This window comes from Calypte anna, chromosome 4B, assembly GCF_003957555.1.
Source record: "Calypte anna isolate BGI_N300 chromosome 4B, bCalAnn1_v1.p, whole genome shotgun sequence".
NCBI lineage: Eukaryota > Metazoa > Chordata > Aves > Apodiformes > Trochilidae > Calypte > Calypte anna.
In genome coordinates this window covers 18804375-18816951 of record NC_044249.1, presented here as the reverse complement: position 1 = coordinate 18816951, position 12577 = coordinate 18804375, and the positions used below count along the sequence as shown (strand labels likewise).

The window sequence follows — 12577 nt, the reverse complement described above, 5'->3', positions numbered from 1 at the left end:
TTTGGAAAGGTCTGGGGAGCAAATCTGAGCTGGAGCAGGTGAGGGGAGTGGAGTTGTTCAGTCTGAAGGAAGGGAGGCTGAGGAGAAACCTTGAATTGTCTGCAGCTCCCTGCCCAGAGGTTGTGGTGAATCACAGAATCATAGAATCGACTGGGTTGGAAGGGACCTCAGAGATCAAGTCCAACCCTTGATCCACTCCCGCTGCAGTTCCCAGCCCATGGCACTGAGTGCCACATCCAGGCTCTTTGGAAATATCTCCAGACACAGAGAATCCACTACTTCCCTGGGCAGCCCATTCCAATGCCTGATCACCCTCTCCGTAAAGAAATTCTTTCTAATCTCCAACCTAAACCTCCCCTGGCACAACTTGAGACCCTGCCCTCTTGTCTTGCTGAGAGTTGCCTGGGAAAAGAGCCCAACCCCCCCTGGCTCCAACCTCCTTTCAGGGAGTTGTAGAAGGAGAGGAGGAGATGGCTGAAAGTTGTGCCTGGGGAGGTTTAGATTGGATATTAACAAAAATTTCTTCACTGAAAAAGACAAAAGGAGCTGCAAAAGACTGCCCAGGGCAGTGGTGGAGTCCCTATCCCCAAAGGTTTTAAAAGCGGTGTATGTGTTGCTGAGGGCCATGGGTTTGTGGTGGCCTTGACAGCGCTGGGTTAAGAGTTCGACTTGTTGATTTTAATGGTCTTTCCCAACCCAAATGATTCTCTGATTTCATGTATCTATCAATAGGTCATGGGTGAAGAGAAGCATTTCCAAACAAGCCAAAGTTGTCTGCAGACAAGGAGGCTTCCCAGCATGCTGTGGCTCTGGGGGCATGCATATTTTAGAACAAGGTTATATTTTACAAGGAAAGGTGACATCTTCTGATTGAGTGACAGATCTAAATCCACGTACAAGTTAATCAGTTGATCAGATGAAATACGTGACCCCTCTCTACAGAGCTGACCTCATTTGCTATTAATTTGTGTGCTATAGAAAGAAAGCAAAACCCCAGTCCCAACCATGCCAAGCAGGCACTCAGTGAACACTGAGAGACAAGAGGATGACACAGGGAGGACACAGTGTTCTTGGGAAGATTGACACAGCTGGAATGGTCACCTTGATAAGCAGCAGTCCCAATACTTTATTGGGGTTAAATCGTTTGGGATTAAACTGCTTTTAAAAATGGAAAAGAAGTGACCTTCCTCTTTCTCATTCACCACCCACAGTTTACTCACCTGGCTGACCCTGGGCCAGGAAAAGGAGTGGATTTGAATAAATCAAGCAAAGTTCTGAAACAATAATTAGTGTTTTCTTTCGTCTGCACAGAGATCTTAACAGCATTTTCTTCCTCCTAAACTTCAGGGGACATTTGTGCTGGAAGAGGAAATGGTTAAGGAACCACAAGAAGAGCTCAGCTCCTGTTTTTTGAGGGAGCAGGTGTCAGGGGCAGTGATTAGGGGAGAGGCATCTCCAGGGCAAACAGAGGATACATCTGTACCTGGGACTTGAAGGAAAGTTTGAAAACTGCCACCAGCTGCCTCCAGACACAGCACATGCATGAATCTGTGTGTCTGTGAGCATGTGGGAGGGGGCAAGACGTGTTGAAATATTCCTTAAGGACAAAAGTTATACTCTGATTTCATCCTGATTATTCCATTCCCTTCATGCCCATAAAACTGAGGCCAGAATAAGACCATAATAAACAAAGGAAGCATCCAGCTGTCCAGCTTCTTCTGGGGAATATGTGATCCCCTGAGGAGCACATGGACACAGTGGTTTTACAAGGAACCCACTCAATGCTAAAAAGATTTATACCTGGATCCATTTACAAATCAATTTTTCCTTGGCTTGAGGCTTTCACTAAGACTCTTGTGGGGATTATAAAATCTGAGTTAGATGCCACTGTATCATCATTCTGGATGCAGGAAGTCTTTGCCTTAAGCAGTTTCTCAACAAAACTCCATCATCAGGAGAGAGAGAGAGGGAGAGAGAGAGAAGCTTATTTAAAAACCACACACAAAAGAAATAAGTGAGGCTGGACAGTAGGAAAGCTCAAAACCCTTTTTTATTCTAAGTGATCTAATTCTAAGATCTAAGTGATCCCCTTCACCTTGGTTCATAGGTGGCAGTGAAGGCAGGACTGTCCCCCTGCCTGGGGTCACAGGGGGGTCCCAGTCCTGTCAACAGGGAGATGTGATGCTTTTGACCCCAGTGAAATTTCAGAGTAGGTTTTTCTTCCTCTCCTTTTTATTTTTATTATTTTATCATTTGGGTATCAAATGCACTTGAAACAAGTCAAACAAGGCAAGCAATATTACAAAATAATGGTCAGTTGCAATTTTTTAGTGGTTTTAGTAGGATTGTGTAAGATGAAGTTTCGGGTTGTCAAGCCTTTTTTTTTTTTTAATGTAACAGAAACATCTCTCTAGTCATTTGCATTCAAAGCCTGCACATATATATAGTCTTAGGAACCTTAATCTCTCACTGTTTGTGGCAGTGGGGCTGGAACTCGATGATTTTAAAGCCCCTTTCAACCCGAACTACTGTATGATTCTACGATAAATATTATTGCAAGTCATTATCACCTTACTGCTAAAGGTTTCAGGGTATGGAAACCAGAGGTGCAGTATATATAACTGGCCAGATATACATGGAATCAAGAAAAAAAAAAATCTATTTTCATTTGTTTTAACACTGGTTTTGTTCCTCTCAGAGAACACTCTGTCCCACCAACATTAATTTAGAGGATTTCATCATCTGCCTGGAAAGAAACCATTCGGCCCAGGGAGAAACAATACAAGCAATTAGCAAGGCTCAGATAGCAATAGCAGGAGCTGCCTGCCAAAGTTCAGGACAGACCCAGTGCTGGCTCAAAGTGGGGCAGTCAAAAGATTAAGAAATATTTGGGGATTTAATCTAAGAAGAATACTTTCCAATTTCTGCAGAAATCCCAAAGGTCAGATCAGGGGAGGGGTCTCTCCCGAATGCATTTTCAAATAAGTGACTTCATTTTAAGAGCAACACAGATCCTGGAGTTGAACCTGATGAAAATCACACACCCAGGGACAAACTGAATCCTAGCAAAAACCTTTTGCTTGCTTCCTTACACACAGTTGAGCTTTAATCCTGTTTGGAAGCAAATCTTCCTGGTATTAAACACAAGACTTTCTGCTTAGTATCCCTCTGCAGAGGACTTGACCTTCTGCTAGAAAGGAGCCCAAAAGAAACATCATGTTAATGTTTACCTACCCCAGGAGTTCCAGCTCTACCCGAAGACAAAAGCACACTGCCTGCCAACATTTCCTCTCCAATAGATCTTCAGATAAAAGGGAGGTTGCAGCCTCTTTTGGTACTTGTAAAAAATGAATGGCTTTCTAAAACACACAGAGTTACAAAAATAAAATTGCTTCGTGCCCATCACACCGAGAGAGAGGAACCAAAGAGTTTCAGGGCTGCTCAGTGCTCCTGGCCCCTGGTGCCACCTGAAATTCACACCAAGCAGAAATCCTTTGGGGTGATGGTGGAATCCACACACTTATAGAATCATAGAATCATAGAATTGGCTGGGTTGGAAGGGACCTCAGAGATCATCGAGTCCAACCCTTGAACCACGGTTGCATTGCTAGACCATGGCACTGAGTGCCACATCCAGTGCCACATCACTTGATCCACACAGTAAACTCAGACTTATTAAAAACCCATGGTGCAGCCTGGTAGCTGTACAAACAACACAGCAAGTAAAGCCCCAAAACAGACTTTGTGGGCAGATATTTAAGAGCATAAAATACCCCCCAGACTTCCTACGCTGATTCTGAAACTATTTTGTCTCCTGGTGTTGGCCAGAGCTAAAAGCCTGCAGGTGCCAGCAGGGAGGGCTGAGCAGAACCACCAGTTGGTATCAAAACATCAACAGCAGAAGCACTTTAGGGGGAAGTCCCCAAGAAGGACACTGCACTGGTACCACCAGCCCCAGACTGACCTTTCCAGGTCCCTCATGGCTTTTTATTTCTCCAGGAGGGAAGATGCTGTAGCAGACCTGTGGTCATCTTCATCAAAGGGCTTTTTTCTTTCCCCCCTTTACTGTGTGATCTGAACTGGCTCTGTCAGGGGCTTATCAGAGCTTACTCATTTTATTCAGGATAGTTTTTTTCTTTCACCAGAAATGCTTCAGCAACTCCAGGTCTTAGAGAAAAGTTTGACATTTGATGGGGTTTTGTAGCAGCTCACTGGGCTGCAGCTGGAGCAGCCACACACATCCCACTGCATTCCACCCCCCCTGGAGCCAGAGCAGCCAAGCACAACGATCCAGTTTATTAAAAACACAAGAGTCAGACCTGGGGCTGTCCCACGGTGCTGAGAATTGTGGAGACTTTTCCAGATGATCAGGTTGCCCAGTTGGTCAGAGCAGATCTGAAGATGGGAGGGGTACACTAAAGGAAAACAGCAAAATGGGGTAAATTCTGCTCTCAGTCACCCTGCCATGGGGTTCTCCTGGTGCTGGAGCAGCATCCAGCATCCTGCAGAGCCTCTGCCAGGAAGGAAGAAGTGGGAGCAAAATGGGCTGTAGGTTCTTTGAAATGTGTACACCAGGAAAGCCTCTCCTCATGGTTTGTACGCACGGTGTAAGGATTTGGGTTTGGCTGTGAATTATTTGCCCTGAAAGAGACTTCCAATGAATAACAATGATTCCTTGTGTGATAAATAAATTCAGCTTTCCCTTCCTGGAAGCCAGGCTGGCTTTGAAGGCTTCAGGATCATGGGGTGCAGCTCAACATGAGCTGAAAGCTGATGCAATCCTGATGCCTAAGGGCCAGAGCTGCAGTGGTGGGAATCAGCACCTCCCCTTTGGGTCCTCTGTCTCTGCATAATTACACATGGAACAATTTATTTTTTATTTTTTTTTTAACACTGTTGAGTTTAAGAAAGCCACACTTCTGAAAATCAGCATCAGGACACAAGAGAGTGGTAAGGAGTGGGAGCAACCTCCCCCTGTGCAGCCAGAAGCCTCATCAATGGGGGTCTCAACATAGTAAAATCTCAGACAGCCCCTAACTTACCAGGTCTGGTCCTGCTTCCCCACAGGTTGGAACAAGCTCCTTCATTGGGAAAGCACAAGATCCAGCTATTTCCAGCTTCTCTTATTCTCTCATCACTTCCATCAGCTGTTACTTCAGGGGGAAATTGCCAGGGCAGCTTCAAGGTGACCACTTGGCTGGGCTGGGTGGTCCTGGAGCAAGAACTGGTGGCTTTTATTAGCCCCAGCTGAAAAACCTCAGCCCCCAGCAGTCTCATGGGAATTTTCACAGAATCACAGAATAGTTTGGGTTGGAAGGAACCTTTAAAGGTCACCTGGTCCAATCCTCCTGCAGTGAGCAGGGATATCTGGAACCTGATCAGGTTGCTCTGTCCAACTTGATCTTCAATGTTTCCATGTATGGGGCATCTACTCTCTCTATAGGCAACCTGTTCCAGGGTTTCATCACCTTCACTGGAAAATATTTCTACCTTATATCTTGTCTGAATCTCCCCTCTTTTAGTTTAAAACCATCACTTCTTGTGCTACTCCAACAGTCCTCTTTGTTTCAGTGCTGTTCACCTGCCTCCCCCAGGGACACAGGTATGAAAGCACAAAGCAAAACTCAATTATAACTGTTATTTAATTCTGAGTATATGCTGAAGTCCCAAGAAATGCTGAGCTGACAAATTATATCCTTTTGTGTCTTTTACTGGATGGTACCAGATCATTGCACAGTAGAAATCCCAGTGTTGGCTACAGCAGCTTCACAAACACATCCCTTCAACATTTTCATACTAAAATTGCTTTTGGTTTGGGGCATTGTGGAACTGGTGAAGGGTAGAAGTTCTGTCCACCATTTTTCTGAAGGCTTAACAACTCCAGAATAAAACATATATAGAGATTATCCCATAGCAGGGGTTGTCTTGCACCTAAAGAAAAAAGTAATTTGCTCAAAGTAGAGGTGGGTTTGGGGTTGGTTTTTTGTTTTTTGGGTTTTTTTTTTGTGCTGAAATCACCATTGTTCTTACAGAAATAACTGACCCCAGCAAACAGTACCCAGCTTCTTTGTAAAGATTTTTCTCTGAGGTTTTTCATTTTCACTGAAACCTTGCTGACTCAGCACTTTCACTGTGCAAATCTCTGCAAGGTCACAGAATCACAGAATCACAGAATCCTAGGGGTTGGAAGGGACCTCGAAACATCATCTAGTCCAACCCCCCCTGCCAGAGCAGGGCCACCTAGAGTACATCACATAGGAACGTGTCCAGACGGGTTTTGAATGTCTCCAGTGAAGGAGACTCCACGACCCCCCTGGGCAGCCTGTTCCAGGGCTCTGTCACCCTTAGAGTAAAAAAATTTTTTTGAATATTCAACTTGAACCTCCTGTGCTCCAATTTACACCCATTACCCCTTGTCCTATCACTGGTCACCACTGAGAAGAGCCTAACTCCATCTCCCTGACACTCACCCCTTACATATTTGAAAACATTGATGAGGTCACCCCTCAGTCTCCTTTTCTCCAAACTAAAGAGACCCAGCTCCCTCAGCCTTTCCTCATAAGGGAGATGTTCCACTCCCTTAATCATCTTAGTAGCTCTGCGCTGGACTCTTTCAAGCACTTCCCTGTCCTTCTTGAACTGAGGGGCCCAGAACTGGACACAATACTCCAGGTGCGGCCTCACCAATGCAGAATAGAGGGGGAGGAGAACCTCTCTTTCTTTGCTTAGGGATTAGCTCTTGAAATTGAATGTCTACAAAAAGCAGAGAAATGTCTACACCAACCACACAGAGGCTAAGCCTCAGTTCAGACATCTGCAGTTAAATTTGGAGCCCCAGCAGTGAAGTCACCCCAATGACAGCACTTGAGACCTTGTGACATCCCCTCCCTTTAAAAGCTACAGTCCCATTTTGATCTATTGTCTCACACACAAAAGCACACACACAGAGAATCAGCTATCACCAAATATACTTATTTTTACATTTTTAACCTTGCTTAATATATTTTTCTATTCATCCCTAGAATTGACTTGTCACTGGTGAAAACCCACACAATTAACCACATTCAAATCTTTCTTTTCAAGCAATTTCTTCTATTCTTATCTTCTGGGCAGCCCTTCCAGCTCAGTTGCAGTGGAGAAAAGGAATGGATTGCTGATCATCTGTAGGAAGCATGACTCAAATGATGAAAATTATATTTGCTGAAGTCCCATTAGGGAGGAAAAGTGCAGGTCAGTCATGAAGGCTTCTCCTTTTGGTCATAGGATGGCCATGAGTTCTATTTATATCGTGTGGATTTTTCCCTGGTATGAAATAGCCACAAACACCACTAGATGTCACAGCTGCTTCACTGTTCCACTCCTCCCAGAGCTGTTTCACTGAACATCTTTGGCTGGACTTAGCTGAGGAGCTAAAACCAATGACCATGCAAGGAAGCAACACCAGGGGTTTGGCCTCAGGAAGTGGAAGATGCTTTAGGACAGAGTTTTCTTGAGCAAAGAATTCATGTGCTTCTGAAATCCTCTGGTTTCACAAAAAGACACCGTGGGTTAATTCAGTCTGGAAGAAACCAAAAAGCCTGCAGGACTTCCCTGACTCTTTGAAACTACAGATGAAAATCAGGGAGAAGAAGACGTTTGAAGAGGGACACAAAAAACTTTGCTGAAGGCAGGAAAGCAAAGTGACCACAAGTATATTATTTTCTCCTTTATTCTGATCATTTTGGTGTTGGAAGTAATTTTTTCTTTACTTTCTGTAGAGTTAGTGCATGGCAGTTGTGTTGTTGCTGTGGTTATTGGTGTTTTCTCATTAATAACCTGCCTCCTCTTACTGAAATAGTAAGGAAATAGGAAAAAATGTCAAGTGGCCAAAATTAGGCCAAAGTTGGGGCATTTAATATCAAAGGCAGATAATTATAGTGCAAAACTGCTATAGAGGTTGGCTGCATTTCTCCCCTATTTTAGCAATTTGAGGCAGAGAGGCACATGATAGGAAAGTGAAGGAGTGAGCAAAGGGGCTTCAGCCCATATGAAGGTCAAAGGAAGAATATTCTTCACTCTTTCCCAAGACAAGTCTCATTTCTGCCTCCCCTGGTGTCACCTGTAGGAACATATTCATCCTCAGGACTTATTACCACAAAAAAAACCAAAAACCAAAAAACCCAGCAACAACAACAACAAAAAACAACCAAAAACACACCTTTTTTGGAGGGACATCCAAACTAATTATCTCCCACAGGCCTTTAGAGATTTTTAATTCTTGCTCTAAAGACACTGCAGTCAGTGCACCAGGCTGTGTCATCATTATGCACATGGAAATACTAACAAAGCTGAAGATAATGAAGATAATTAATTTATTCACTCTGTTGTGACCAGTAATTGCTCCTGTGGATTCCTTTTTCACTCCATTGATGGCATTTGTTACAAACAAAACCCAAACTGTATTCCTGTGAAATTGCTATTAAACCACTCCCTGAAGGCAAAAACAAACAAACAAACAAACAAAATATATTAAACCCCATAAAAACTGAAATTATAAGAAGGAAGAAGTAATCTTGACCCAAACCATGTCACAAAAAGTAGTGGATGTGGTGGGTGGGGATGTTCTTGAGCTGTACAGGACACACCAGCCTTGCACAGCTTCTACTTTCCATCCTTTCCATAGCATCACCTCTGCATTCCCAACAGTTCCCAACAGTTAACAGGAACATCACAGTGTGCCAGGGTCTCAGCATCCTCACACAAAAGGATTTCTTCCTAATGTGTAACCTAAATCTACCCTCTTGCAGATTAAAACCCTTTCACCTCATTCTAGCACTCCATGCCCTTGTAGAAAGTCCTCCTCCAGCTTTCTTGTAAGCCCCCTCAGGTACTGGAAGGCCACTATAAAGTCTCTTGTTTTTCTTGGGTGTGAGGAATTGGGGTTATATGAGCCTTCTGGTTATATGAGCCTTTTATTCAATCACACTTTTCCAGAAAGCAAGAAATAGTTTGGACTGACATGAAGAATTCCATGGTTTCTGGAGCAGATAAAAAAAAAAACCTCTTTGCAGCCTCATTCATTATTTTTTATCCATCCTCTTCACTTGGACTCATCTCTCCCCAAACTGCATTTTCTGCTTTCAATAATGCAAAGCTTTGCTCAGGGGTTCCCATGGCTCTCTGATGTTCAGAGACTGGGAGGCAGGAGAGCCTGGGGCTTGCATTTAATTGGGGTGGGTGCTGCCAGGAGGTGATGGGTCCCTCCTAAAACAGAGGAGTTGAATCCATTTGGCTTTTTCCACAGGGCTTCATGTTTGCTCAGGCTAAAGGCTCACGTAGGAGTGAACGTGAGATAAATCCTATTACTGATGTGGAGAAACTGGGAAGCAGTTGCTCCTGGTCCTGCTGGATCTGTCTGTTTGATCAGCAAAATGGGTGCTGAGACAGATCAAAAGAGGGATAAATGTGTTACAGCAGACAATATTCGTCTGTGTTTGACCAGCCATCTGGCTAAATAGCAATATTGATCCTCTAACATCCCTAAAATATCTAACTTGCTCCTCAAGCAGTAAATAAAGGCCTAGGGGCATGAATTTCCCCACTGAATTTTCCTTGGGAAAGGCAGCCATCCACAGCAGAGTAACTGCACAGTGTGGGTTCCCTCACCCAGGTTACAGCTTATATATTTACTTTAATTTAATCAAATGAAGACTAGAAAAGTATCAACTTTCTTTTCCATGAACATTTACTGAACATTCAGCTTGGAACTTCTGTTATTATTTAACCCTGAAATGTTCAAGCTTTCTAAGTGTTCATTGACTGGAGGATGCTTATTAGTTCCTTTATACCCTAAGTACAGTTTTCCATATCACTTAAGCAATAACTACAGAGAAAATTCTCCATATGCCAAATTATCATTGCCTGATTTGTTTTCCAGTACAGCCTTTTCTTTATTTAAAACCCAAAAAGAAAACTTACTCCTGATATTAATAACTCTAAAAGATCTCTAGATGCTGTTCCCTTGCTTTCCAGTAGCAACAGACTCCATCCCTTGCAGAATGACCAATGCCAAGTTCCAAACTTAACACATGGGAGATGGACACACCTGTGGCATCCAGATATCTAGGATGCCAAAATTCTGGATTAGGGCAGTGATTTTCCTGAGGATCCTGCCCTGAGCTCCTAGGATGTGTCCTTGCATCCAAAGATACAATCACTGGTAGGTTTGACCACAGCCATCCTTGTTTTCCTCCAGCTACTGTCAGCCACCATGTGGAAAGCATGATGGTTACAAAAGACCAACACCCCCCCCAGAAAAAAAAATCCCCCCATCCTTGGAGACCCTGAGTTGTTTATGGGAAAGCCAGAAACACAATAAGCAGCTGTTTGCTCTTCAATTACACAGATTTTGGTACATTAGTTACAAGCTGTTGGATTTGACTCCACACTGATCTGGTCCAGCCCCCACTAAACTATAATTTAAAAGTAAAGCAGTGAATTATAACAATTCATGTAAGGATTAAAGAAAGGCAGGACAGCCTTTTGTTTCATCAAGGAGTTAAGATAGTGAAAAGAAAAAAAAAAAACCACTTATCCCAGTGTACTGTCTAGATTTACAGCAGGGTTTTTCAATTTAATTTCTCATTGCCAAATACTTGAGGTTGGGATTAAACTGTACAGGTTATTAAACACTGATTATGAGATGACAGTGTGCTGTGGCAGGCAAATAATTTACAAGTTATTGAATTAAGGCTTTGAAAATGTTTTAAGGGAGTTAGTGTTTAATTAAAGATTTTGATCTAAGGCATTCCAGTAATAGCTTCAGTAAGAGATGACATAAACCTGTGAGACACTGGTAAGTAGAAAGGCTATTTGCTAGTATTTTTTTAATTAATCCTGCATAGGAAAACCATCATGAGGAATTGGAGTTGAGTGTACAATAAAAGGACCATTCCAGTTAGCAGGCTTTTAATTCTGTGATATTTTTTGAATGCTCAAGTTGATGTGCTCATATTATTAACAATACAGCATGGGATGAACTTTGAATTTAGCATGATTGAGACTATTCCTAACTCAACACCTCGAGATAGGATATTAAACTCCAGGAAGGTTTACAGGTATGAGATGGTTGGCTTAATAGTCACTTTTTTTTTCTTCCACTGCATTTCATCTTTCTGCTCCTGATTTCCAGAAACAACATAAATCTTTAGCAGGATCTAAAATGGCTTTTGTTAGAAAACTTACTGCACACTGAGACATGCTGGTACAAAGTCTTATTTCACATACAAAAAAAAAAGTAGTTTATGTTATTGCTTATATCTAAAGCCAAGTCACTGATCCTTTCTCTCTGCCTCGATGATCTGACATTTTCACAAGGCTGTAAGTGTAACTAAGGGGGTTTAAAAGATGTTTGTGCCAGTAGTTGGAAAAAAAAAAAAACAAAAAAACAAACAAGAAAGTCTACAGAATTGAAAACAATAAATATCTGGCTCAGTTTTCCTACAGAGATGATGTTACCAAGACTCTTCTACAGAAAAACTTTCATTAAGGAATGTCATGGTAATTTATAGTGGCTGTCAGGAGATAAATCCAGATATCTAAACAGTTGATGTGTCACGTTCTGCAGTTATCTAGAGGCTTTTTAACAGCTCAGATCCTGATGGATTATGGAGAAACATGGAAGATAAGACTCCCATTAAAGTTACTGGACAGGAAGATGAATAAATTCAGACATCTTATGCAGGAAAAAAGTAGCAGATTATAGGTTAAGTTTTGTCTTCAGGCTGGAATGCAGCATCTTTTTGCTGATGTACTGAGTAAAACAAAGCTGCAAAGAAGTTCTGGAGGTTTCACAAGGCTTAATAAATTTGAAAAATCACTTTGACAACAAGGACTTTTTTCCTTTTCCTCTTTCTCCTTTCCTGGTGCAGCTGCACCAGGACTGACACCACTACCCAAATTTTTGGTTAAAACCATCTGATTTCAAAGTTCTTCCAGAATTAAACAACTTAATCTGGGTAAGTAATGAGAAAGTTTCTTCTGGTTACAAGATGGATCTGGTTTTATGTTTAAAAGCTACTCATACTCTTTACAGCTTACAAATACTCACTGCACATTACTCTCACTGGTTGTAATGTGCTCATTTTCTCCCTACCATTTTGGCTCTCATCATTTGGTTTAACACACAGAACACACCCCCTCCTGCTGCCTGCTTTTTTCATCACTTTTTATGTCACATTTCTCAGGACAAGAATCATGGCAGCTCATAAATCCTGTCCTACAGTGACAATAATAAAAACCTGACAGACACTAATACTTGCTTTATAACATAGAACAAGGTAATTCACTTTAACTAAACACTTCATTTCTTTCTGCTTAATTTAATTAATTCAGCTTAATTATTTAACCTACTAACCAAAGGTTAATGAAATTGAATATGAAGCACTCTCCTATTATATCTCTATCACTCTTTTTTTTTTTTTTTTCTTAAACAGGGCTAATGTTTCATTACCTCTCCTGCTCATTAGTATTAGTGCTGCTGTTGCTCTTTCTTGAAATGTTTGTTTTCTCCAGGGCCAGGTTAATCCATAATTCAGTG

At 42.2% G+C, this 12577-nt stretch overlaps 1 long non-coding RNA gene across 1 annotated transcript; it reads left to right on the top strand.

Moving 5' to 3' along the window:
* Positions 1-598: 598 nt before the first annotated feature.
* LOC115598338 lies at positions 599-1283 on the top strand. The gene is made up of 2 exons (XR_003987578.1): positions 599-836; positions 979-1283. It is a non-coding gene; the product is annotated as an uncharacterized LOC115598338 (long non-coding RNA).
* The last annotated feature ends 11294 nt before the right edge of the window (positions 1284-12577 follow it).